Source organism: Ischnura elegans, chromosome 6, assembly GCF_921293095.1.
Source record: "Ischnura elegans chromosome 6, ioIscEleg1.1, whole genome shotgun sequence".
Lineage (NCBI taxonomy): Eukaryota > Metazoa > Arthropoda > Insecta > Odonata > Coenagrionidae > Ischnura > Ischnura elegans.
Window position 1 is genome coordinate 6,128,779 of NC_060251.1, and position 27,492 is coordinate 6,156,270.

Below are 27,492 nucleotides of genomic sequence, written 5' to 3' on the forward strand. Positions count from 1 at the left end.
CAAAGAACTGCCACAAAAATAGCTCGTATTCAGACCATGGAAGTGGTTTAAGAAATATTTCTGAAGACCACGCTCGGGTGAGCTACTTGAAAAAGGCTTAATTAATGACATGACGAATAAACAATAGCTCAGTAGCGATATCAGTTTCTCAGGCACATTGAAAAGCGACATTCGGAGAGTTTTGACCTCGACCTCCAAGCATTCAGCGCAATTACGTAAATACGCCCGATGCCCGATAAGAAACACGTGGAGTCGGTTTGCAACTTGATCCCATTGTGCTACTCAAATAGATTTCTTCGGGGCACGAGTGGAGCTAAAAAAAATTTTGATTCACGAGTATAGAAAGAGAAGGAATGTGGTAAAAATAAGGAATTGGAAATAGAATTGGCGTCCCTACGGCCCTTCAACAATGTGATCGATTTGCTCCACATACTCCTTCAAAAAAATCGCAGTGAATGAGGAAAAGAGTCCGTTCAATTCTTACCATGAATCACTCCCATGACTTTAGAGGACGTCACCATGACCGATGACGACTACTTCTCTCTGTAAATGACCAAGCTAGCGCTGAAATCCAATTGATTTCGGTGGTTAAAATATTTTCACTCAAAAAGACAACATTTTAATAATTACCAATTGTTTCAAGCAGACGTCAATTCGCAACTCAAACATCACCAAACATAAACAAAATTCGAATACCAAGAGCAAATACCCATAAATTCCTCGGCGTCTTACTGGATAATATATTAACATTCAATGCCCATCTTACATATTCCATGTGAAAGGCAACAATAGTCAGACAAGCCGTACATTCATTATCCACCCGCACTTCTCCATTATCCCACAGCTGCAGAATTAAATTATACTCAACCATCATTCGACCGAATTTACTGTATGGCTGCGAAATTTTTGCAAATTCAAATGCGATCAGGGAGAAACTGGAATATTTCCAGAACAAATCCATCCGCCTCCTCCTCTACCTTCCCCGCCTTTACCCGAATGTCAGACGTCCTGGCTGCTCACAAGCTCCCTTATACATCCAAACAATTCATTTCCCAACTAGTAAATAATTTTAAGTCCAGACTCGGGGCAACCAAAAACACTCTATTAATACATATTTGGAATTATGATCCAACAATTCCAACAACATATAAATCGCCGTATCAAATAACTCGTCTATGAGTCTTTCATCCTTGTAGAATTAGAAAATTTGCCAATGCAATTAAGGTTTAAAAATTTTGCTACTTGCATTAATAAAAAAAGACATAACAAAATTCCTTAAAAAAGGTATAATAATTTAAAAAAATATATTATAAAAAAGGATATATAATGTAAAAAATGGAAAAAATATTAACAAAATGGAAAACACTACTTTAAAAAAATATATATATGTAAAAAAATTAATTTCAAAAATGAATTAGTCTTATCCAAATATCTATTTTAGCATTATGTTTCTGCTCTCACAAATACCACACTACACAAACAACATATACGATGGCGCAAAAAATCAATTATATTGTGAACTGGCTGGTTGGGGTGAGTTTGGGTCACCGGTACAGCGAAATATACGCGCCTTCGGCGCTGAGACATAATGATGATCCTTTAATATATTTTTGGATAATTATTGGGATCGCATTGGAAAAGACGCGATTGACATAAACCTAGAAGAAAAGAGCATCAATAGGGACAAAGGCTTCTAATTTTGCAATGTGAGGAATATCATTATCAACCACTATATACAAATACCGAGAAAGAACCAATCAGGGAAGAACATTTAAGAAAACAAATAAATAAATAAAATACCGACAAGAATTTGTCCCCACATTCTGTCCCTCAAGACGACCACAGACTCTGCGTTCGACACTTTGGTACCAATTACCCAAAAATACAAATCTTTCTACTAACATATTATGAGGTTTAAAAACATTATTAAGAAATAGGATTCAAATTTTATCATAATAGCTTGCATACTGTCCATAAAATTGTAAACAGAAATATTTCCCAACATCTCATCAGCTCATCTACACACAAAAAGCTGACCCTCATAATAGCATAATTCATTATCGAAAAACAAATAGAATTCCAAGGAACGTCCTTGTTATTTCTAATTTCAGATGTTCGTTGGTTGACGACCAAATACATTTATTTATGTTCACTCTGAGCAGCAATAACAACTTTTCAACTCTTCTGATCTGATTTTTATTAAAGTAATGTCTGAGTTAAAGTCATATTTTTCATTTACTCTCAACCAGTGTCCTCTATATGTTTGCGTTAAGAAACTAAGAAATTAACATTTTAAAAAATTTCCATAACGATCCTGAGAATGCATTATTTACTGTTAAGCTTTACACATATTCTGTGATCAAAATATTCCGTCGTACCGGAGCAAAAAACATTTTTCTGAGAAGCATTAGTACTGGCGCTTCCATTTCAGTCAATAAAGTGGAAATATTTAAGTAATAACTGATTAGAATGGACCACGACGATAGGGAAACAATATTTACACGCTAGGGTAAAGGAACAAATGATTCATATGCCGTATCTCAGCGCTATAATATGAAATTTATCTTTATTTTCGCGCATAATATTCATATAAAATTACCTTATTCATTGCTTTTCTTTTGCAGAATTAATCTATAAATAAATAAAACGTGGACGTAAAGAATTTATCCCCGAGTAAATGTCATTTCTTCACTGGCATTAGCAGAATAAAGATAAATGCACTATTCAGGATAAATTCTCCTTTGGCGGGCAATGCCATAAAAAAAACAAATAATAATATGAACGCCCAGAGAGTTGAAAAAAAGCATCGTCAACAATTAATTCTCTCTTCTAACCTTTCCCGCTTCCATATCAGCAGATGTTAAACGTCAAACAAACTGTCCCTACATTCCCCTTCCGAACGAATGCGACCATCATAAATCTGGATTCGATTTAAAAACACGACCGTCAGGCAATTTTTTAAGCATTAAGCTGATATCTCCGCGGAATCTGTAATTAATTACAATAATTTGGAATTTTACACATCGCTGAGATAAAAACCAATCAACGAGAGCTTACGGATCACCCGCTACTGTTTCTCCTCTCATTCGATAGAGCTCTCCATTCCGCTCCACCATCCGCTAGGCTTTCGCAGAGACGTATTTTTTCTCTTCGATGCCCGTTAACTCACTCAGGCCCATCCCTGACACTTCTTCCGGGCACCTGATCTTTGATGGTTGTAATCATCATGTCTCATGATGTATGCGACTAAGTTTTTCCGTCTTCTACTTCCTGCCTGAAATATATCTGGTTGAAATATCTAGTTACAAAGCAAGAAAATTTTTCTGAATCACTATAATATAATGCAATGCAATAAAATCACTACAATGTAATATAATGCAATAAAATTATAGTTACTGATATTTACAAAACAATAAACGAAATAAATTCAAAATAGATAATTCTATATAAGTCAGCCACGTTGAATCCATTCCCTTCATTTAAGTGGGTAGACGAGGGATATTCCAAAAAATAACGAGGCGGAAATTGTTAAGTTTATTTCATAAAACGGAACAATTTCTAAGGCTAAATTTAAGAATATCATCAACCAAATCAATGGCTACCCATTAAAATATTTCGCCATATGATTAATAAGATAAATTATGGTCGACAGAAAACTGGAGAGATGCGTGGTAAAATTCCAACGGGGACTTCGGGGTGAGGAAAAGTAAAGAGATCGATGATCTCTATTAAAAAACAGAGGAGGTAAGAGACTGGAAGCGTTTTTTTTACATGATGTAATTCGAACTGATAAATCCTTGTTCAATGGTCTCATTAGGGTGTACATGATAGGATTATTGTGAAAAACTCATTGTATTTTCCGCATTGATTCGTGCTCTGTAAAGATAACGGATGTTTAATATAAATAAAGAAGACAAATGACAACCTAATTATAAAAAATAGAGCTGATTAGGTATTTCACTAAATTGATAAGGCGCAAAGGTTTTATGCCTTGCTTAAAACAAAACAATTTCGGGATTAGGCTTTTAATAGATAACATTTACAATGGGAGGATACTTATTAGTAACCATTTGAGACTAATTGTTAGTAGAAAAAGTCGCATTCACTCATAAAAAAACTCGCTTTATTTTAAATATGTTCTGCTTCGAACAACGTTGAAACCTGTTTTTGGAAATTAAGGTGTGAATTATAATTTTAAGTTAGCTTCATTATGAACAGAGTATGCCTATCAAAATATTTCTGAAAAAAAACCGCAATACCAGGTAACTATAACGGGCCATTTTGATGCATAACATTATTTTCGTAGCTGAATGAAGTAGGGGAGACCGGGGCAGGGCTTCGCATTGTTTTTAAATTTATTTTTTATTTTGTTCCCCTGCATATTTACAATTACCAAAGGCGTGCCATAACAATTAGTAATGTATCACCTACAATTAGAAATTATTGTAACGTATGAAATACAAATACTTGTTAGTAAAAATATAAAGAAGTAAATGTAAGTCACGTGCGAAAACGTGCTCCGTGGCCGGGGCATGTTTTCGCATACCATTAAGTTATACTGGGGCAAGTTTTTGCATATACTAAAACATAACTAAATGGAAAATAAGAACACATAAGTTAGGAGTTAGCTGTATATTTAACAAAAATACATTAAGAAAGTTCATCAAAACTCAGAATCATCGTCGCTGTCACAGTTAAGGCAAACAAAAAAAAATGATTCCCCTTTGATGCAAGAATCGTGTGCCCATCTTTTGCAGCGAGTGCATTTGACCCACTGCTCGCTAGATTTGGAATTGCTAAATTTTTCCAAGCAGTAAATGCACGTAAGATCGGTCTCATCTTCATCACTGGAATGGCTTTGAAATAGATTTTTATTTACTGACTTTGCCATTTTTCCATCGTTCTTCGTGGTCTCTTTGTTCACCTTTTCCTGTTTCTTTTTTCCTTGCTATAGCTTTCGCCTTTTCTGCTAAGCTTGTTCCTGTTCCATTTTTAACTGTTTCTTAAATAGCCGAATTTCTTTTTTTTTTTTTACTATTACCTGGTTTTCTTTCTGGGTCGAGCTTTTTCGAACGGCCTGACATCCCCTGGCGATGTATAAGAAGCAGCAGTAGTAGTAGGGATATTTTCAGCTAACTGATCCGAATTAGATTCAGTGGAACAGTTTTCAGCATTGATCCCAGTTGGGTCAAGCCTATCCGTGAAATAACTTGGCATGATGCCGGTGTCAGTAAACACCAAATGATTCAAACGGCACATTTTCGATGGCGAAAACTTGCCCCGCATCGTATTCGAAAACCTGCCCCATCGCCATTATTTTACTTTAAACCAACCTAAAATGGTGATAATAAATAATTATTTGTCCAATACCTATATCGATACACACAGCAGTTAATGCTCAATCGAAATATATTATTAAAACAAGGCACAACTGAAACGGTATATGTTTGTTTTTAGTTTAAAGTAGGGCAGAAAAATAAACGATTTAAGTTTTTCCTGGTGAATACTTCTGACAAAAGGCTTACATAAAAGCTTTAACCTGGATGCACACCCGAGAAATATTTGTTAGGGCAGAAAAAGTTACTCACCTGAGCCAAAATCAACAAAAGGTGACACTCCTCCACAACACTTACGTCCTAGTCCTTGAAACTCACAAAGCAGCCGTCGATGCATTGGCGCATCATTCGAGTATGATTAGTGATGCGCTATAGCGGATAGTTTAGGAGGTAAAGCCAATTCGAAAACGTGCCCCATGCGGAAACATGCCCCGGTCTCCCCTACTCATTGTTTTTTCCGCTTTAATCTATTCTTGAGCAACTAATGATTATATTTACGTCATTGATTGGGTTGGCAAAGAGAGTGGTAGAAATAACGATACTTAAAGACATTTTTCAAAACGTTGCCTTGAATGAGATAATTGCTAAGACTATGTATTAATAAATAATCTAAAAAATCGGAGGATATCCATGAAAATATTCAGAAAAAATCACCAATCCATTTCATCAGATTAATAATGAGTACAGGCCCTATAGTAATTCCCTTAACTTGACGGAAAAAGGGAATATAAACGAGATGGAATTCCAAGGGGGAATAGAAACATCGGTTTAGCAATAAGGGGTTCGTTCTTTTCTCTATATTAGAGAGGCAGGATGAGGTATTCATTCATTCCATGAATGTCCTATAACATTACCCAACGTCATCTAACGTGTACACTTCTCCCATTTCAGTTCTTGGGAATAGATATGACGGTTTTGAAAAAAATCATCAACTTTAATTACTTTCATTTGTGCATAAGGTTTGTATGAGTAAGAAAAATTATGCTTATGGCAAATAAAAATATGACAAGTCTTGCATTCTGCATTACCATGAAGCTGGCAATAAATTTTGTTGTTGTAACAAACGAGAATTAAAGTTTCCATTTTTTTGCTTAAGTGGGAAAAATTCTCAGTATGAGTTAATGTGAATAATTTCATAGAGTGTAACAAAAAGGACCAACGTAAAAAGTTCACATATCTCAACAGGGCGATTGATGATTTGAATAGACTCCCAAATGTCGCAAAGAATACTACTTATTTCACTATTTATTTAAAATTTTCCATTTAAATGATGGTCTAGTTTTATCCGGATCATGTATTTTCATATATTCCATTTTCATTGCAATTTAACTGCTATCACCTGGTGAATATCCAATTTGTATAATAATAACCAATGGAATCAATGCCTGTGAATATGTTTCTGCAAAATCATCATGAATAAACGCTACGTCAAATAAACGAATCCCTCCATAAGTCACCGTCCCGTGGATGAAAAAGGAGTTCCAGAGGGGGGAAAACGAGGTGAAATTCCGATGGGGTGGTTGGGTGAGGCAGGCGAAGGTTCTTTCCTCACCAAACAGAGCAGAGGTAGAGTAGTAGCGATGGTAGTGGGAAGCAGGTAGTAGGAAGGGAAGAAGGAGAGTCCTTTCTTCTCTCCTTTTCCTTTGCCCGCCGCATAACCCACAGCGACCGCCAACCACCGTCAGCAGCAGCAGGAGAATGGAGGAGGGGGTGGATGGATGCTGGCTGAGGTTTAGGGCCACTCTCCCTCTTCCGAAGCTCCAGAAGTCAACAGCGCCAAAGCAAACAACGGGGGGAGGGGTGAATCGGAGGGTGGAGGGGGTTGTACACTCATCCCCCCACTCTGTAGACACAGATAGGCAGCTTGTAGGGGTGTGGGGGGGGGGGAGACATAAAAGGATGGGAACTACTACAGGGGTCCCAACGTTAAACACCCTGGAGGGTGTTTAATGGATCTCACGAGGAGGATGAAACATAATCAATATTTAAGTTCAAACAAAAAAAGATTTCAAACAGATAACATAATGAATAATATCTGAAGGGAAACGTTTTCGCCTTAACACGATTTCTCGTAATTGCGACATGGAATGCTTGGATATATTATAAAAACACTACCATTCTCCTTCGAATAGATAAAAATTGATTTAAAATAAACGGTAATTACCATAGCTTGTGCCATAGAATGTAAAAAGAATCACAGTTCGTAGTTGTATCACTTAGTACACGCTTTAGTGATACCTGAAGAGTGAAATGAGGAGTATCTTGTTTTCTAATTTAATTCCATAATAAATAACACCTGACAGAGTAAAACGACTACTTACTGCAAGCTGATAATATATGAACATAAATTTAAGATAGATTGTTTAGCTAGAATAGAAGATAAATTTAATTCCTATTGGAATCTATTCATACCAATGAGATGTCTTCAAAAAGGGCGGTATCATGTAAGTAGTTATAGAAAAAATGTAAAAAAGGCGACTTACCATAGAATTGTGGAGGCGAAGAAGGGACTAAAGCAAGGCTGGTAATTTCATTAGAAATATGACTGAGAAACGTACGATGGTCAACTCAGTCTAAACACACAATAGATTGGAAGGAGATTGAATTAAGGACATGAACTCAACTGAAAATGAACTGAACATGGCATCAATGAGGAAAAAGTTTTCTCTGCAAAGAGTAATAGAGTTACCCGGATGTAGGAACTTAAGGTAAAAAAAATCTGTGAATAAAAGGGAGTTTTGTACTCTTTTTCTGATAACCATAAATGCCCAACCAAGTTTTGGTGACTCATTCCTAAATAGGCGTAAGTGTACCAAAACATGTTCGTGAAAATCTTCTTGTTTTACTACACCTAAAAGTTTTACCTCACAGCCAAGCTGATATGCAAATCTAATTTTCATCTTTTAGGCCTAATTACATTCCCTCATTTACCCTCCCTTATTAGGAACGACGAAGTGCTGGTTATGGTTGGCGAGGAGAGGCAGCTTTTAGATGAGATACGCAGGAGACAGAAGGTATGGATGGAGCGAGTACTTAGCGGGGAGGGGATGTTGAAAATGGTGCTGGAGGGTAGAATGTTAGGGAAACGAGGGAGGGGAAGGAAAAGAATAGGATTTTTGGATAGATTGAAAGAGAGTAGGCCTTACAGTGAATTAAAGAAGGCAGTGCTGGAAGGAAAGGGAGGCTCCCAGATCGCTTCTCGAATACTCCATGGAAACCTACCTTAATCGGTAGAATACTATAATAATTACTACACTAACGTAGGAAATACAGGCAGTATCGAGGAAGTTTCTGATAAAATGTTCGAGGAAGCTTAGACTAACGAAGGAAATACGAATCGATGAATTTTCTAATAAAAATTTCATTTAAAAACTGACAGCGCAACTGTCCGAGTTTTTCTTTCCCTATACGAGGACATCACATTATGGCCTCACTATTTTCCCAGGTCCGTTAGAAGAGATACATTAAGAGAAAGATAGGAATTCGTTTTTCCTCCGAACCATAAAGGAATTTAATAAATACTAGTCGTAATATGACTTGAGTATTTGCTTTTAATGTACAAAAGAACGGTGTACTAACACCCCCTACCATACGCCTTTTTGGGTGGATTGCGGGGAAGTATGTAGATGTACATCCGCTTTTGGCTACAGAGACAATCGGTCCCGATCCATGCACGCACCTACAACCAATCATGCAACTCACGGCCACGCATTCGGATGAGATGTTGGGATGTGGCGATTGAGATGTTCGATGAGGATTATGCTTTGACAAACCTCGTGCACCCCAATAGGGCCGGAGCAGCAACCTGAGATATGAAACCCTAGCAGTCGTTGAGCGTAGCAGCCAACCCTCTCCAAACAGCAAGAAGGAGCGGACCGGACCGCCAGCCTCTTGACCGACAATCACCATGGCTTCCTTCAGCGACCGTCCGACAACAATTCCTTTAATCTCCACAAATCCCCACTCGAAGAAGACCAACACACAAATGACCACCCCTTCCCATTCCCTGTCCTCCATTCCTCAGATTACCCGGCCGTCCCTTCCGAAGGGAACTGCTCAAACTCACGAGGAAGGACCCTCGGACACCGATGGAGGAAGTTTGAAACCTCAAACTCATGTACACAACACGCGATCAGAGTAAATGTTTGCGCAGTCCCCCATACAGTACGACGTCGTCAACGTAAAACTTTCCTTATATGCGGCATAAGTTGTATAGGTGCATATGATCATCAACGTAAGCAGTCTCTTCTGCACCGCGAGTATCTTGAGGTAAACATTTCATTATTTGCGCCGTTAGTTGTGTTAGTTATGGGTGTATGTGACTGTCAAAAAGATCATCAGTTTAAGTGTTAACAGCGAACGAGGATATTCAGGAATGTCCAGCGAACATTAGGGCGCTTATCGGCCAGAAAACTCGATTGCCCCAGGAAACACATAGGCTTGTCTTTTTAATTAGCTGTAAGCAGCCCTGAAATCAAGAAAAAAACTATTATGTTCCTATGATTGATCGCAAAGATAATAAATAATAATTTAATGTAAAAAATGCCCACACATAGGAATACTCTCACTTGTAATACTCCCGCGGAATGATGTATTTTTTTTCAGTGGCTAGATATAAATTGTCAAATCACCATTATTCCGCAATAAGTTAGGTACTTAAGGAAAAATTCATAATGCTTACGACAAGAGAAGCAAATGATAATTCTATGAGGTAGATACTTGAACCCGAATGATATGGATAAATAAACAGAATAATTAGAAAAAACCAGCAAAATAAAAATGCTAGCAACTTAAAAAAAACTACAATCCGCAGCTCAAGTCACTAAGGCCATACCAGAGGAGTACAGAGAATGCAACAGTGAATATGGGTTAACATCACAGTAAGTGATTGAGAATATCACCTTTGCTCTTCCCTTTATGGCTGACAACAATCCTTCTGCATTACCTCAAATCCCTCCTCGACGAAAGGTAACACAAACAAATGACCCCATCCCTTTTGTATCCCCTTTCACCGATCATCCCTCCATGCCGAAGGAAACTGCCCAAATGGCAAGGATGGACCTTCCAACTCACATTGAGGAGGTTGGGGCCACATCCACAAGAATTGAGGAAATGTTTACGCAGTCCAACATACAGTATGAGTTCCTCTACGTAAAACTTTTGTTATAGTCGTCGATAGATGTGTTGTAGATGTATAAGATCATCAACGCAAGCACGCGTTTAGTTTGACCCAGTTCTGTCCAGCCAGAAAACAGCAAACTAGGAAATACGGGCTCGTCCGATGGTGATGGTGAAACATTATTGAGATTATAGGAAAAAAATGGCAGTCTCCTGAAGGTCATAGATAGGTCTTTGGAATTACCTTTTAGTAGCTCGCAAAGCAAGGTGAAAACACTTTCAAGTTCTCTCATGTTGACCACAGCAAAAACATAAATTAACGTTAGTATGAGGTGCTAAAATATTTGCGTAGTTAGTACGATAAATAAATGAAATCGTCAAATTAATGTATGAACCATAAGTGCGTGAGGTCAAATGCGGAATAACACATTATACGTGCGGTGAGCAATGGATGAGATGATAAAAACCACGATAATATCTTCAGGTTACCTTACCGCGCATAGTAGCGATTAATAAACAGAAAAAAATGAAAAAAAAACCTGAGACTTAAATAAAGTCGTAACTCAAGTCACCGAGAATCCCCTAGAGGAGGATAAAGAAAACATCGTTGACTGCCAAGTAATTATTGAAAAAAATAGAAATTCTTTCGATAGGGATTTATAAAGTGATGTAAAGAAACAAGGCGTTACATAAATATTCGTCATTCGTAGAGTAACCATAGTAAATAATCTACCCTATTTCTCATATCAAAAGGAGATTGCTACAGCCAATTAAAATACAAGTTAGGAACATCTAAGTTTCAACTATTGCTACGGGTGGAAGAGAGACACTATTTAGATAAATTTAAGGCGAAAGTAATAGCAATCGCAAAATACACGAGTTGCTACTCCCGATAAATAAAATTAACCATCATAAGTATATCCTTGTCTCAATAACAGAATACGTGGTTTAATCCACGTAATTTAAAAACAAGGATCCTCCTTAAACTGGCAATGGGATAATTTCAATCTCTTCATTACATGCGTAAAGCACATGCCATGCAAAAGGGGACATGAAATTTGAGATTACCAAATGACGGGGTAAAAATTGGTTTTACACTTGAATACTCAGGGATTCAACTCAAAGGTTGTTTTGGATACTAAAACTCTTAATTAGATAACTAAAAATGGAAAAGAAGATAAAAAATAGTCTGCTGACGGCATTATTAAAATAAAAGCATCCATTAAATTAATTTGGAATTCTCCAACAAAATGGAAGATAGGTAACTCACATTAAAGAGTAAATTCGCAAATAAGTAAAATATGTATTCCTTTTGTTGAATTACAGACGCAGCACAAAGAGAAAAGGCAGAAGACAAATAAAACTTACTTGAATATGCGAGTACAGGCTTTCGTGCTATGGTTCATAGACGAACGGATGAACATTATCAATGGAAAAGGTTCAACAGACTTGGACGTATTATTTGACACAAATATTTATGTGCCTCAATCCCAGCTTTATTGACGTCGATAGAGCTAGTAATTGGAGCTAAAATAAATATTTATCAGAGAAATTAATTTCATATGTTCAGAATCAATAGCTGGGATTTACGGCTTTGAAAGCTGGTGAATAACTACCAGTGCAGTGAAATTTATCACAGAATTATAAATTCTTAAAAACTCAATTCAATTGATTTCGTGTCGAAATAAAAAAATATCATTCTGCATATAGTAGACTTGGTTGCGAGTGGTTTTCAGCTCTACACCTATCAGTACATATAGAGCCCAAACAGCCAAATTTTCAATCTCGAAAAAAGTAATAAAAATAGCTTAAATAATAAGTCACTAGGCATCGGGAGTACTGCATAAACATTACATTGGCAGAAGCAGTTTTATTTTTAACGCGCGTTATTGATAACGTGAGAAATCTCTAAAGATGAATGGAGATAATCATACAACTGCTACAACACTTGAGGAATATAAAAAAATACGATATGGAACAAATTCATTTTTTAGAGTTCAAAGTATTGGTTCAAATGAATAAAATCACAGAAATTCAGGAATTAATTGAAAATTCCATTATCCACGCAGTGTGACAGATTTTTCATAAAAAATTGTTTCTTAATGCACGTGGACATGACACTTTACTCTGATGCTTTCCCGGCGAATATATTCGAAAAAGGCTATTTGGCTATTTGGCTTCCAGCCGGGTGGCTCTGGACCATTATTCTGAGGATGGAACCCGACTCGTGTTCCGAAACGTCGGCAGAATGGAGGGAGACCACCCGGCTGGAAGCCCGAATAGCCTTTTTCGAATGACACTTTACTATGCAGAACACCGTATGCCTATCCAAAAATGGTAAAATGATTTTAGCCTCTATTTATCAAGCAGATTTGAAATAACTGGATTTTTATTTTCTATTGAGAAAAAGTAATTAAAATGCTGAAAGTTGTGCATAAAAATATTGTTCCCTGATATATTAACCTATGCCACTGAAATCCATTCGATATCTTGAACTGTCAAGCACTGTCTCATTATTTTCGCATGAAGAACCTATTATTCTTTGGATCAGACCTTGATCGAAAGAGCGAATATTGAAGAGAAGGCAAACATGGCAATGGTATATAAAGGGATGTATTTTTTTATAGAGATACGGTGTTCTGCATAGTCTAGTGTCATGTCAACGTGCATTAAGAAATAATTTTTTTCATGAAAAATTTGTAACCTTGCGTGGATAATGGAATTTTCAATTAATTCCTGAATTCACTAATTCCTTACGCTTCGTTTTCTTTCGATAATGTTAAAACTGATGTCTGTAATAATCACAGGCTCCCCCAATTACGATCACTTTAATATATAGTATTTTGACTACTCATTAAAAACACTCATGCCCAGGCTGAACTCGAACCCATGACCATCACAATGGGAGGCGAGGACTTCACCCCGCCGCCAACGAGACCGAAAAATATACTTTATGTAATTATTATTATGATTATGTTCTTTAGTTCCAAATTATATCCATTCTCTCAGTTTTAAAACAGAAATTCATCGTAACAGCCACGCGTGAACTTGAATTCAAAATGTATTAAAATTATTTGACAGCTTACGCCTAAAGAAAACTGTGAATCATTTCTTTATCAGCTGTTAAGGCATAATTTAGTCTTCACCACTCGCTTGAATTCAAGGGCGTACAATCCGCTCGTTTTCAATAAACAGTTAGCCCAACCCATCGTCATGCGAACTGCTTCCACGTCTTCGCCAACCAGCTCCGTGCTATTTCCCCAGAATCCATTCACTCCCACCTCTGCGCGCAATCCGCTCCTACTCGTCCTTCCCAAAACCTCGTGGCTTCCCTTCGTCCTTCCGCTCATCTTCATTCCCTTAATGGATTCAAAAACGACTTCTCCTCAACCGAAAAAAAAACTTCCGTAGGTACCTACTCCAGAAATCCCGCATTGATTCAGTAATCAAAAGTGCGCATTGAGACTTCATCTTTGGGGGTCAGAACATTCTTACTTACAGGCATATGGTCCCCACGCAATCGAATTCAGCGCTTTAATATTTGCTTCTTACGCATTCATCTCCATTAAAAGCAATTATCGTCAAATTGAGAGCTTTAACGAGCCAATATAGACTGCGTACTTATGCATACGACATTCATAAAACGTCTCTTAGCTTCACTCTTAAGAGGTTAGTTCATACCAATCCAGCGCAAAAAGTAAAAGTTAATATCAATGTTGAATACACTACCGATATTCTACTTTAATACTTAAGTGCCGGTTTTTAGTACATAATATAGCACAAAAGAGTACTAATCGATTTTCTATAGAATCATTGCTTTCGAAGTTTTAAAGAAGTTTGCGCTGTTGACAATAACTTTCGCGGTGTAAAAGGTTTACTTTCTTTAAATAGAAGTATATAGAAGCATAGATATAACTTCTTTAAAAAATCTTTTCTTCTTTCATCTGCAAATTATGGGAGCGAAAATCACGGGGACACTAAGCGCTCAAGGATGGGAAACGTGAATTTACACGAAAAAAAGAATACTTTTTTTGAGAAAAATTGAGTTAAAGAAATACTCCGGGGCCGAGGGTTTGTTAAAGTACTATGTGATCCAATGTGGAAGTAAACGGTCTTCCCTTGCCATTTTTGGTGCATTGGAATTGGTTGCTTCATTTGGAAGATGGAACTCGTCAATTTCGTGTGTCTTGCTTTTTTTTACAGACAGCAGTACCTCAAAAGAATGGAATGCGAACCCAAAGAAGCGTGGGAGGGACTTGTGCAGGTAAGAAACGAGGGTTGCCATTGTCGCAACCACGAAAGAAAGTGTTTTGGCCACAAGGATAAAAATGGGCCTGGGTCTTAGAAGATATGGTCGAACGTTGAAGCACGTCTTTCCTACAGTCACCGTCAATTCCGCACATAAACGTTCCCATAACTAAAGGCTTAAGGAATGAGAGAAATTCCCCAGCATTTAGAAGCAGCAGCATCGCCAGAATTTTGAGAGCTTGGCTCAAGTCCTTCGGCGAAAATGATGCACGCAGGCACCCTAGTTACAATTGTCAACAACTTATCACGTTTCACGCACGAGGGAATGCGGCTCGCTTGCTTAACTCCGGAGCCAGCCCTTACATATAGTCTTCCTTTCTCTTCAGCCTCCACGCATACATACATACGTATATTTGTCGAGCGCCCATCCTTTTAATTCCATGAACCTCATCTCACGACCGTGCACCCACTTATCCTACCCTCCGCAATCCCTAAATCCCTCCCTCTCCTCCCCCTTCTCTCTTACCAGCAACGGCTTCAAGGCCATTCTTTTCCCTCCCCTGAGAACACCACAAAATTCGGCTTTCCACTTCATGCATCACTCTTTTAAGAACCTACTCACTCGTTCAAAAAATTTGTATTAAAACATCATTTCGTTGTAAGGAAATAAAATTAAAATACAATTAAATACATGAATTAAGATTATTTTTCATTTAAAGATTCCGCTGGGTGAAAGATTGCTCTCGCTGAGCACGGTGGAAGATAAAAGTTTCAATTTTTTCCCTTGTTTGAATATGTTTTCCTCTTTATGAATCTACATATTTTCACCTTTGAAGCTAAAACTAGATTTACTTGGTAAACTATTCTCCATTAACGGCAGGAATGAATATTCCTGAATCTTCTTATGATCAAAGTAACGGTCTATAAATAAATTCAGTAAAAATCGCCATGACAAGTTCATGCTGAAACTTTTACGTCAATAATTAGCCAGATTTAGGTACTGGAATGATCCAAAATATGAAAAATTGTGAACCTATGCTATTTTACTAACATGAATGTTATATTGCATAAAGTTGTCTAGAAATTTTTCGTCTTTTATTTATGTAGTAATTAACTAACCATGTTTCGCGAGATTTTGGCATTTACTGCTCTACAGTATCCTTGTTCTCGTTCATATTTTAGTCAATACGACATGATTATATAATAGCATGCTCTTTGAAATGTCCCAACTTGAAAATATGGCCACTACTCGGATGCCTTTAAAGTTAGTGTTTGAGGAGGCATTTCATTGCTAAACTTGGTATACAACGGCACAGGCATTTTAGATTTCCAAGAACAACTTTTTTCCAACAGTATTATGCGGCACATTCAGCGACACATGTGGATGAACAGACCAAATAAGTTTGCTTGGGTTTGCACATGAAGAATAACAAGTAGAGTGCAGTAGGAGGTAGTGGAAACTCACCCCCAGCCAAATACTTCTGAGGTAACATTCAAGGCATGAAGCTTTTTCACTAGTTTAGCCGAGGACGCCACAGGTGTAATGAGCAATCAAAAAAAAATTCAATGGATAATATGAATACAAACACACTTTCTGAAAAGTTCACCTGGTGGTATTCCAGTGAATAATTCAACCACATCGTGCGCCAGGAACGCACAAAATTTAATATTTAAACCAGTGGGTTGATTGAATTTTAAAAGGATGAATTTCATCTTTCGCTATGCATAAGCCTTGAGAATATTTCAAGATTTACAATACTTCTAAAGAAAGCAAGCAAGTTTGATAGTACCACAGTGAAAAATACATCGTACTTGTCCATTAATTACTCCTACGTACTCCAAATATGAAGCAGCTACTGCAGCATCCCAAGAGAAACTCGTGTTAGCCCTACTCCAACTTAGACATTCTCCAACCCCTGACAATTCCACCAATACACTGATAAGTTTCCCGGGCATCGTCGTAATCATCTCGTGAGTTGTTGCCATGGCAAACGTCTTCCGTCTCGTGGAGAGAGATACAAGAGTTACACAGAGGGAGGGTTTGCCTTTCGCCAAGTCACCCCCCGCCACCCGCCCAACCCACGACAGGCGGGAGTGTTCCTCGCGATAAAGAGATTTCTTCCTCCCTTTCGGAAGAGGAGGAAAGTGTGGAGATGGAACCCTCCTCCCAACTCCCCTCTTTGCCGCCGGGGTGAAATTATAACCACCCCTGCAGATAGGGCAGGCAGTTCCCTTTGACGGGGGTCTAAGTCATGACGACAGTCATCGTGCGGGAGGAAAACATCTCGCAGAATTCGCCGGGAGATAATTAGGGATGTGCCGAAAGCTCCCGACGTTTAATAAGACCAAGTTTAGCAGCAATGAAATGCCTTCTCAAACACTAACTTTAAAGGCATCCGAGTAGTGCGCATATTTTCAAGTTGGGATATTTCAAAGAGCATGCTCTTAGTTAATCACGTTGTATCACCTAAAATATGAACGCGAACAAGGATACTGTAGTGCAGTAAATGTCAAAATCTCGCGAAATATTCTCAGCTGAATACTGCATAAATAAAAGGCGAAAATTTACCAGACAACTTTATACAATATATCATAATGTTGGTAAAATAGCAATGTTCACCATTTTTTTATATTTTGGACCATTCCTGTACCTAAATCTTGCTTATTATTCACGTAAAATTTTCAGCATAAACTTTTCATGGCAATGTTTACTGAATTTATTTACAGACCGCTACTTTGATTATGAGAAGATTCACGGGCATTCATTCCTGCTTTTAGTAATGTTGTTTACTCTTCATTCAGCCCTGACGATGCAACGGAATATCACCTTGGTTGTGAACTAATGAAGCTTTTCAAAGACCACAATAAAGGGTAGTAAGAACATTAAGGTACTCACTGGTGAAAGGAGGTTTACGCAGAGCATTCTACGAATCACCTAAGCCTGTCTCCCACACCACTTTGATATTCCCTATTTATTTCCCAATTCTTCAATAGGGTAGTTTCCTTCGTCAAAGAAAACGAAAGGCATTGATTGCGATTCGTTACCCACCATTAGTGTATTCATCATATGAAATTTATTTGGTTTTAGAAATCCCAGTTCAGACGAATGGCATTGGTCAACTTTAACCGCATTTGAGAATGGCCAGATTGGCGCCCATGCGATGCCACTCCACGTGATGTCACAAGGACCTATTTTCCATACGAGTACATAGGAGTTTTACATCGTCTGAGATTACCAATGCATGCATGAGGCACAGAGCTCAGCGAAAAATCTCTTAATAATCACCTATTAAAATTGCCTATCGTCGGAGAGTTTCCTTCGTTTGATAGAACATTATTTATCCTTATTTAAACCAAGCGCTACCTGTTAGCAGGGTCCAGTGCAACCTGCTAGTAGCCTGCATCGTAGCGGCGCTCAAAGCCTCGCCCCTAGGTCATCTCACACGGCGGCAGCGGGAACCAGAAATACGTCACACGGGCTTTTCCCAGCATTCATACTTAGCCGTCGCGTTTTCGCGTGGTTGAATGTTTTCACTTTTCATTTAATCGCGACACATTAAAAAATCTAAATGCGTGAAATACGTACTCCAGGAGTAATAATATTTCAATTTTAATAAAAAATATTAGGAAACCACCCATTTCACTAACTCACACATACATTTTTTGGAATAGCTGAAACACCTACGACCAATAAGTTAAGAAGCCAACGCTAACGTTGAGTCGGTGGACATAAGAACTCGCCTGTAGGATGGCTGGCATTAATTTCTAAAATTAAATTTTCAATGAGAAATAATGGCGTGAGGAATGGGGGCAGGAACACTGTGTTAGGAAATCGGAATTCACTATAAGCATTTGGTTGTTTAGCAATCGTAACTCATCAGTTTCAGTATAGCCTAAATATTAATTTCTATTCAACGATTTTCTAAACATTCAAGAACTTCCTAATTCCAATCTATTGGAATGGAAATAAATTTCTCCGTAAACAATTCAATCATCTGCGAAGAGGCTGATTTTGCTGGTGACCGCGGTGGTGATGCCCTTCATGTTAAGAAGGAACAACAGAGGACATATTATACTTCCTTGAGGTACACCTGAGGTAACTTGTGCAGTAACCGACCTAACACCATCCATAGCAACCCTCTGCTCGCGTTCAAAAGATCAAAGGGTTATAAGAGTAACGCCAAATATTATTCAAATTTATAAATTGAGTTCTCAAGGAACATTAAATGTACAAGCAGTGAACACCTCAATTTATTCAGGGATGAGGAATGCTATAAATATGATCGAAGGTAATTTACAAACATGCTTTTGACTAACTAAGCATAAAGGTACTGTATTTTCTTGGAACCAAGAATGGAACATAATTCAACTATAATACACAATTAAACAGATCACTCATTGCTATGTACTGCTGATCACTTTCACCGTGGCACTTTATTTAGGAAGAACATTATTTCATAGTCAGTAAAATTATCAAAAGCATAAAACTTAAAAACTTTAAAAATATTTTTTAAATATTGCAGTTGCATCACACGTTAAAAATGAAATAAAAAACGCGAAATTTGCGACCAATTTGTAATGAGTGTTGAGGCATTTGGAGTTCTGGTAGATTTCCTTGCTGAGGGAGAAAAGCTCGCTAAGGGAATGAATCGCTTATATGAGCATAAACAGCAACACTGGAGACAAGGCCTATAAGTAGCTGAAAAGCAGTGATCGAAATAAGCTCGTGACGTCATCAACTCATCCGCGAGAGGTTAATCCACCAATAACTTTCAATTTAATCTTGAGGAAAATCAAAAAAACGGAAAAATACGAAGTCGTTAACATGTGTATAAAATATAATAAATGGCCATTCGTTATCAAAATCGACGACAAAAAAGTTGGCAAAGAAACTATTATGCAATGGTTTAAACTGTGGCCGCGCTGATTCAAAATCAGGCAGGGTATCTGATGAAGCAAAGCGCGTTGTGTGTGGTCAATTGACGCAGTGTTGCGATGGGACCAAGTTATGGATCGGCAATATCGCCGGGGACCACCGTCTATTCCCGTGTGTGAAGGAATAACTAGGGGGGGGGGTAGGGAGCGCTTCAGTTTAGAAATTAATTGGTTAATTAAGACGGTTTGCAGGAGCCGTTGGGGGGATGATGGCTCGCAATTAATATCAACTTGAGCGACGGCGGCTCTCTCTCCTGAGGGGTTATCACGAGGGGGGTGGAAAGGGGAGGGTGGAGGTCAGACGAGAGGGGGGGGCCGAGGGGGTTGCGATTGGGATTTTATAGAGGGGACGCGAGGAGAGAAGGGAGGGATCAAATCTGTGAGCTGGGGAAATGATAATGAAATGAAATGAAGCTACAGGAACATTATTTTGCTCATTTATCAATTTACTGTCCGTTGTGACAGAGATTGAATATTCAAGAGACACGTATTTATCCGTTTTTTTTAGTACTTTGGCTAATACTCAAAATGTTCGGCGCCCTTAACTCTTTCGTAGCGAAGTTGATGACGTCACGAGCTCATGTCGAGCGTGTCACTACTTCTCAGATACTCTTCAAACTGTTTTTTGGCCGTGTGTGATTTGTCGTCGTTTGCATTCTTTCGATTGATTCCTTCCCTCTGAGAAAGATTATCATTGAACGAGTGAATACGTGAAATTTCAAATTACGTCACCAACTCGAGAAAAGAGGGCGGAAACTTTAAAAATATTTTTTAAATATCAGCGAATGGGAAAGGTTTCTTAGCCGTTGCAAGTTTTCTTTCCCATCCATCCACAGAATTCCTTCATTGATTTGTTATTTCTGGGCTGAGTAACCAGCGCATTATTAAAATTACCCAATGTTTGCAGAAGACGTATTAGCGGATTTCGCAAACGTGAGGGTGACGTCAGGCGATGCTTCCACGAAAGTAGATATGCTCGCACGTGTCATTTTTGAATGGTTAACGAGGATTCGGGAAACTCATTTAGCCAGATCACAGGCAATTACGAGGGACAAATTAGACATCACAGCAATGTGCCAGAATCGAAACTGCAACTTTCCAATTTCAGGAGAGAGAATGGCTGGTCACGGAAGATTGTTATTCGATCATAGCTTGTCTCCTATTCTGTCAACAGCTACGAGTTACCGCGCTTAAGCCCCCAACCAGGGTGTGTGGCACGGGGTCATTCCACACACGGCATGCACCACACATCTTAGCGTTCATCGGAAACGCGCTCCTTCGCTGGACACACTTAGGACAAAGAAACGCCGTCAAACCATAAAACAAGGAAAGAGCTGAGGATACGAACTTGCTACCATGGAAACAAAACAACTAGTTAGTGGTAGGAAATCGGAAAGTGAGCTTAGAAAATTATGCATGAGTGGATACAATTCAGAAGGAAACATTCAACTAACAGAATCAACATCAAAACTAAATGTAGATCACGATACCATTTCAGACTTGTCTAATGAAAAACGGAGAGAAAAGGGATTTAGCGGAGACGACATATATGCGCCTATGGTTAAAGGTGCGTCGGAGAAAAAACTCGAGGAACGATATTGTACGGACTCCATTTTTGAGCAGGCAGCTTAGCCATGGAAAAGGATAAAGATTCCGAGTTTTATAAGAGCAAATAATGAACAATTGTTCACCATTTTCCACTGAGCCATGAAATTACAAATAAACCTTAGAACCGGATTCACCGCCGTTGATCATTTATTGAGGAATAAATCAAAAGTACTTCAATTATTTCAGGGCAAAGAAACATGTAGACTAGACCATAAGTGAAGGAACAATCATGATAAGGATCGCTCAAATTCATGAAAAGTACAACAATCCCAGGATAAGTGCACTGCAGACCTCAGTTCTTTCTTTTGCCATGCTATTTTCCTTACTTTACTAATTCTCTTATTTCTTTTGTCATTCCACATGCTTGAGTACTGAGTCTTTCGAGGTAAAATTTCTCTAACTACCCTCCCACCCCCTAAAATGTTAGTGCTTTTTTGTGAAGAAACGCATTGCGCAATCCAAATGTATTTCTCTCGGTTATACAATATTTTATCGCTCATACTGAACATTAACATTGTTTTATACATTTTAAAGTACGTTTGAAATAATGCAGAAATAAAAAAATCATCAAATTTTTATCAACTTATTCTTTCTGTGTCCCATTTCATTATTTAGCTATTTTTATTCAAACTTGAGTTCGTATTATTATTATTATTGTTTCTACGACTAGAGCAGCTACCTAGCTGGCATGGTTGAAGGGCAGGAGTGCCTACATTTGGTATGCACATTTATAATCTATGCATACGTAGTGATGGCAACACTGCTCAGAGTGAAGGGCCTGGCCGTGTTCATAGACGATGGCAGGGTTTCAGCCTAAATATTCCTTCCCCAAGTTGCACGCTGCACCAGGGTCTCCCCCACCTCTTGGGACATCGCCGAATCGGGGAATTTAAAAGCTTCTAGGATTAAAAAATCGGGGTACCCTAAACTCAGGTCCAAACGAAATTTGATGCTACAATTTAGGCAATGTACTTCGCAAAAAAACATCATAAAATTTAATTAAACATATTGTAATCAGTACTATGACATTAAACATTTTTTTTTAATTTAGGAGCTAAAATTGATAAAAGGAATTGTTCAGTTTGGTCCCTACCCGGACAAGGGAGAGTAAAAAAAATCAAACTTATAGGCATCACATGTTTTAAAAGTTTAAGCATATCTTCGACGTTTTTGAAAACACGTTTACATCTAATCTTAAATTCGGCACCGTGCGTCTTACTTTACGACCATTATTTTATGCATTACGCTTAAAACATTTATCTAAGGTATTGAATTCAAGGTAATGAAAGACAGTAATTTCAGACCGAAAAATCATCTCCATAATATAACGTATTCTACGCTATTTAAGGTGGAGGGAAATAACTGCAGCCACTTACGGCTTTTCTGAACCGCAGGAATTCTTCCATCGCCTTTTTTTCACGTACGTGACGTCTACGATTCTGGAAACTTATAAGGAGCAATTTTAATTTAAACAAACGAACGTGATGGTGACAGTTACCAATTCAAATAACGAGTTTAAATAGAAATTTAGTTGGGAAAAATAGTGTTATTAATCAAATCAATGTATTCGTACTCTTTTCCTCCATATCTTAGACACATGGAATACTTTTGCTTATATTTCAACCAAAGCTGAGAGGAGAGTCCAATGATATTGAACGAAAGGTGAACCTATCTTTCTCCAGGCACTTTGCACCTTTCTGTCTTACATTCACATTCACCGAGGGTGACGCCTATGATTGCGCACATTTAGTATTAAACCGTTTAATTTAAATGAACGAAAATAATGGAAACAATTATCAATACAAGTTTTGAGTTGGCATGAAAAAAACGTTCACAAGTACCCCTCTACCAATCAAATCAGCTTTTTCCGACACTAAGGTTTCTTAATTGGATAACTTTTACGACTTTTATAAACTTTTAAAAATAAATCAACCTGGGTTTCGATGAACTATCTTCATTATCATGCTTAGATTTTTAGATAATAAATTAAATAGATGGTGATAATTACTCATGGAAACATGGGTCGCTTTATTTATAAAATGCAGTGGTATAAGTAAAAGTTATTCAACCAAGAAACCATAAAATAGGATACCACACTTTCAATATAAGACACGGTCTCAGGCGTTATTTTGTGGAATTGCTTCATCATAGAATAAAATAAAATTACTTTGTTTTATTCCACACTTTATTTTAAATAGCACGACCCGGGTTTCAGCATCTAAGGCTATCATCAAGGGCATCAGTGCATGCACCTGATGATAGTATTAGATGCTGAAACCCGGGTCGAGCTATTTAAAATAAAGTGAGGAATAAAACAAAGTCATTTTATTTCATTCTAAGAGAATACCACACGGTCAAAAATGAGTTATATATATTTTAATTCATTGCCTCAATGTTATTAACATGATCATAACTTTTGAAGTAAATTCCATCCTTCTAAACTTCGTTCCAAAGATACATGCGCACACAAAAAAGAGTTCTATGGTGATATTGCACCACAGTTCTCCCTATTTTCTTCCGAGCATCGTGGGAATTCCTTCGAGTCTTCCTCTTACTTTCGGCTCGCACGTGACACCGAGGATTCCCGGCTATTTCCCCCTCGCAGAATATGAAGACGTCCGACGCGGTACTCTTGGTGCGCGAGCAATTTCGCGCTCCGCCGCCCGGAACTTAAATGAAATGCTGCTCCCGAGTATAATAAGTACATCGCCGCTCTTCTCACATTCACCCTCTCATCCGCGACAAAATTGTCTGGCGTTCAAATTTTCCCAATCTCCCCCCCGTTTTCATTTCTTCCTAAACTGTTCAGACGGCTTTTCATATCAGAAAAGCTATATCCAAAACAGAAACGCTTTCCATTTTTACAAAATTTCCAATATTTTTTTCCAATCAAACCCGCTGTCAGAAAATTGGTATTACTTTCCCAGAATCCTTTTGTTTTAAATAACTAATAAAATTGAGCATATCCAGGCTGGCTCTAAATTCGTTGCCTTAATTGTTTTGGTAAACATATTATTTTTTACTTGTAAATATTTAGGGTAGTAGGAAGGGTGGTAGAATCCCTGATAATGGCTCTGTCTGGTGACCGGATAGCTCTCCAAAAAAATAGGAAAAAGGCCCAGTGAGAGAGACTATTCCACCTACCTTTTCAATGAGCTCCATACGCCCTGGCCAGACTCCCATGGTCAGACTGCGGTACGTTCTAATCTTACCTACAGCAACCACCCTTACGACACGAATATTTCAAAGAGAGAGATAACTCCAAAAATATAGAAATTGTAACTTTTGGAGATATCGGCATTAACAGGAAGTTATTTATTTACAAAAGAAAAGGTCATGAATTATCCGCAATTTAATCTAAATACTCTAACCTAATTTTAGCAGCAGTACAAATTGAAATTGGCACCATAGTTGAGTTAACTCCCGAAAACCGTACGAATCAAAAAACATTTTAATGGGTAAACGCTAATTTCACGCATTCTTATTAATTTATTCAACTCCGCAAATAAAAGTAGAGACTATCAACACTTTTGCGAAATATATTGAGATAAGTGTCCATTTTGAATGAGATACCTGCATGATCATCGCGATGCCTCCTCAATGAATGGCTCAGAAAATATCGTTCCCTCTCAAGCTGCGACACCCACACACTAATTCTACCATCTCGGTTGCGACAGAATGTCCTCGCGTTAACATTTTCTCGATTTTTCACAACTTTATTTCTAATTATTTTTTTCTCTTCTTATCTTGATCTCGTTTAATATATGCTATAATATTTCCTGGAGTTTAGGTCAACGTATTTTTTGAATTTATTTCTCTCAATACCGTTGAGAAAACTTTATATAATAGGAGATCCACCTGAAAAAAAGTTAACTGTTCATTTTCTTTTGATATTGAAATACGACCTTGAACTTGCCCTGTATCAAAGATATGTTAAAAATGGGTTTTCCATTTTTGAAACGCAATTAAAAAATCACGTTGCCCTTAAAAACGCTTGATTATACAAAAATAATGGAGCGAAACGAATCAGAGCATAGGAGTCAATTAAACACGTCAAAATAAAATGAAACGTGGGCATCTCATCTCACGCTGAAGTTAGCAGCTCGTGAATACTGCTTTTGAAATTAAATTGCATTAGATGAAAGAATATAAAGCAATGGCAAAACCCTAAAGAAATAACATTTTCATCAAACAAAATTCATTGTCCTTGGCGAAATACTCTTTTTTACAGCAAATTATGTCTCAAGTTGAAGTAATATTTTATAAAGCTCTACGACGGAAGTTGAATAAACTGGAATGAGTGCATACTTTGTATCCCATAATTACAGAAAATCCTACTTTGATTTTTTTAATTATAAAATCATATTGCACTCCGCTCAATCTCAATATCTTCACAATTATTTTTCGCCTGCGGAGTAATTTGATCAGACTCAAAACATTCCCCATATCTCCACGTATTTTCATTTCAACCCAAAACTGGTGAGAACAGTTCCCGGCTTCAGAATGGACACTCTCTACGTAAGCATAGGCGTAGAAATGCACTCTGAATTCACCACGCGAGGGCCACCACTTTCACTCACGTACATCCGCAATGCCATTGAAAGGAATCCGCAGGGCTATGCTGAAGTGAACTATACAGCCTCAATATTATAGCGAAAGAAGCGACAATGACTTGAATAAGCAATATCAACAGACAGCTATGATATGAATGTCAACATCAATTAGAATACATGGATAACACATTTAGGAATGTGAATTAAGCCGTACAATACAATTTGCTAGGAAAACAGTGATAAAAAATAAATATTGCAACCAAATATCTCACATATTAGTGGAGATAAATCATGAAAATCATTTCAAGCGGTCGAGCACATGGTAATTAACACATAATCCGTTTTAACATAAAAGAATACGTTACAATATAGTACTGGAGAATACGTTTTAACATAACCGTTTTACTTAAATTAATTGAGCTGATCTCTAACCAGAACGAATCCAAACAGGAAAACCATTACATTCTCAAGTTAGTTTGGACATGAGGAAAAGCAGCATGGACTTGAGGATCAATTAAACAAAAAGGGGCCAATTAAAGTGAAGTAAATTAGCAATACTTGGTTATTTTATAAACTATATATATAGTTCTCTTGCTATTGCAAATAGCTCTAATTTCTTTCAGCATTCGCTTGTATTCCACTCCACGTTGTCAAACGCCTTCTTTAGGTGTACAGGTAAAAACACAACGAACGTGAGCTTGCTCGTTTCCATTCTCTTACCTATGAGCAGTTTAAGAGCCAATATTGCTCCCCTTTCTATTCTTTTATAATTTTCAAATTTTAACTGAAATCGGCAATCCCAAAAGAAAGAACATGCATGAAAACTAATTCATGCATCACAATTCGTCACAACAATATTCCACGAGCAACATGACAGCTTGATTACAAATAAAACCAGTTTTCTTTAATAAATCTATTTCAGGACTTCCGGATGTCAGGTTTCAGAAAGTGCTCGCATGGCGATTTCAAAGGCAAGAAAGATCGAGGACCGCTTCGGTGCACACATTATTTCAAGATAACAAATGAAAGAATTTCGTTCCTTCAAGTCAAAGATTCGGAGCTGAAAAGTCTTTGGTTCTTTTCATCGCGCGAATCGGATTTCTTTACATTGCACGACAACCGTTCTGGAGCGGAAGATTTGGGAAAGAAGACTTCTAGGTCAAAGGTGTTTTGTTTGAGAGTTAATTAAGGAGGAACTTAATTTTACCCTTCTTCCTAACATTGTCCCAGTAACGAATGTGGAATAGCAGGGACAATACAATATGTACCTATTAAACTGAGGAAAACTTCAAAGCATTCTGAAATTTTCGGCCAATGAAGAAATCTCAATATTCTTCTCTTGTCACAAGGACGACAGCCTTGTGGTTCATTCACTATGGTTAAAAATGAACCCATAACATTTTATTAATAAAATAAATATATAAAATAAATTAAAAATGGATGAAAATATTAAAAAAATGGCTTTTAGATACCATATCCAACAGCATTAGAAAAATTTGACTGCAATATGCGAGTGTATTTTTCTTAGCATTCAAGCAGAAAAGCGCACATCCGAAACCATATAATGCTGGGTACATAATAAATGCTAACAATGAGCTGCCGAAAATGAAACTGACAGTGATAAGCCTAGGAAATGGAACGTTGGTGCCAAAATCCGGGTGAAAAAACAAATTGGCTGACAAAACCCGGGTTGA